Raw genomic sequence first — 2,692 nt, forward strand, 5'->3', positions numbered from 1 at the left:
AGCTCTGTGAGAAGAGAAAGAAATGGATAACAGTAGTCTCAGCTTTCTTGAAACAATACCATATAGCAACACACAAAATATGTTGGTAGCACAATCCTTCTGAAAGTGACTCAACTCCTGTCCTGCTGAAAAAGTTACTACTTTGCATAAAAAGGAGCAAATGTTTAATGTTCTCATCCTTTATAAACCAGACTAGCTGACGGGGGAAAAAAATCATCACTGGTCCCAACACGCTTCCCAACTTAAGATGGATGACTAGAATTCCGGGATGTTAGGTCTTCTCATGGATTTCAATCCCTTATTAAGATGAATACTGTCCAGGGCTAAACTCCGGTATTTTGAGAGTGAGTCTGTAGACCTCAAGTTAGGGATTCTTGTTTTATTTCACTTTTGCATGTAGGTGCATGCATGTACTACTGGGAGTCAAGTTTAAAATCTTCCTCATTTGCCCTGGTGAATAGGTCCATTTCTTCTGGTATGTGTTGTTTTACAGTTGTTTTACAGAGTATGATGTACAAAATGTGAGCAAGAAAAAAAATTGCTGCTGTATACCAGAGAGTACATTATCAGTGCACCTGGAAATGAAAGAAGCTATTTCTGAGAATGCAGTATGTCTATGTGGTAGGTTTAAATTAGTAAAACAATTGTGATAGTATTGCTCTGCTTTACATTTTTCTCCATTCTATTAAATTTCATCATGAAATACAAAACACAAACCCAAAAACTTCTGCAAAAGGAATGCTTCAACATTATAGAACACAGAGGGTTCCTTCCTTTGCTTTGTATCCTATAACTTGGATATTTGAGACTTCCTGAGCTGAGGCTGTAGCAAGACCTTTGTTTTGAATTGTACGGTTTCTGTTTTTCAGTTACAAGGACACACTTACCCTCCATAAGTCTTGATAATCTAATTATACTTTGGCTTTTGTGGCATCCTGTGGCAATGAGTCCCATAGTTTACACTGCCTATTTACATCAGTAAGTTTTTACTGTTGCACAGAAAGAAGTTTCTAAAAATAATGAGTAGTGTGAAGCAATACTAATAGGTACACAGAAAGTAAATTTGCAGATGGCAGCAAAGCAAATAAACAAACAAAAAAAGCAACATTTAAATAGATAAATGAAAGGATAAATACATTGACTGAGATTTCAGACCCTCAAGTACCTAGGCCAGTTCAAAGTGCTGAGAACTTCAGCAATTCCACTAAAATAATATACAAACATGGAAATAAATCTAACATTTAAATATGTCTCCTTATTGAAGGCCTTATCCTTAAACCATTTTTATATATTTGGCTTATAATTATGCTTTATGAGGGTTGTATCAAATACTGGGAATTGACTCAGAGTCCTTACACTAAGTAAGGAAGCTGCTACTTAATTACACTGTGTGAAAACATCAGCAACAACCCATTTTATAAATACAATCATGGTGGGAAGCCATAAGGACTGGAATGCAGAGAGAGAGACTGAAAGAAAGAGGATACAAATGATCTCACAGTATTTACACAGTCTAATTTCTACAGAAAATTGTACTTCAATTTATAGTGATGTAAAGGAGCTCAGAAATTAGCTTGTTTACCCTTCATTTAAAATATTGCCAGACAAATGGATTGCAGTTTTTGAATCCTTTATGATATGGGATTCTACCATTAATAGCAGAGACACATTTGTCACCATCTTTAATCACAGATATTTGTGCAAAGATTTCAGCAAGCTCTGTACTGCTCTAATTTAAACTCCTTTAAATCTTGAAAAGCTCTGCTGTGGAATTTAAACCTCCACCGAATTCAAGCCTGTCTGACTGCAATTCAGGGTCATCATACCCACATCAAGAAACACCTTCCAAAGCATAACCAGCAGATCTTAGAACAATTTGAATTTACTGGTCAGTGTCTGTCCATCCAGTCTGAAGAAATGTAGCACTTTGCATTCCATCATCATCGATTAAAATATTTATGGAATTCCAGGTTAGTTAGCATCGCAATATTTCAAGTCCTGTAGGAAGCACAACTCACTTTTCAAACTGGACAGCAGAGGCTGCTGCTGCATCCACATACAATAAAAAGAAATCTAGCCAAAAACAGTAAAGTATAAGTTGAAAGCTAAGAATAAAAAATACCCCAAAGTATCTATCTATCTATCTATCTATCTATCTATCTATCTATCTATCTATCTATCTATCAGCCAACTTATCTACCTATTTCACTTTGTAGTTTAAGAAACAATTGCTTTGCCCAAGATTGCCAAGACTGGGGAAAATAAGGTCAAAAAATGAATCCAGATTTCTTCAGACTTATTATGGAACTTGTACCACAAAACCATTTTGCTCAGGGAACAGTAACCACAGCCTGGCCAGCAGGCTTCTGAGTTCGTCAGGAAGAACTCCCCCTGATTTTGATTGGTCTACTGGGTTTTTCAAAGAGTTTAGTTAAAAGAAACCAGCAGCTAGAAAAAAGGTTGTCACTGAGGCACTACCACAGCAAACTAGATATTTTGGTTTTAGGGCATCTCTAACTCAATGGCCATGAATAATATAATATTCATGGAGTCCCATCTGGTGTTCAGATCTGTGTATAAAAATACTTCGCATTGTTGGTCCAATAATTTTAACTAAAACTGGTAAAGTGTTATACAGGCACTTGAAAACAGTAGTGGAATAAAAAAAATAATAAATTGAATAAAGGAGAAA

Source organism: Coturnix japonica, chromosome 6 (genome assembly GCF_001577835.2).
Source record: "Coturnix japonica isolate 7356 chromosome 6, Coturnix japonica 2.1, whole genome shotgun sequence".
NCBI classification, from domain to species: Eukaryota; Metazoa; Chordata; class Aves; order Galliformes; family Phasianidae; genus Coturnix; species Coturnix japonica.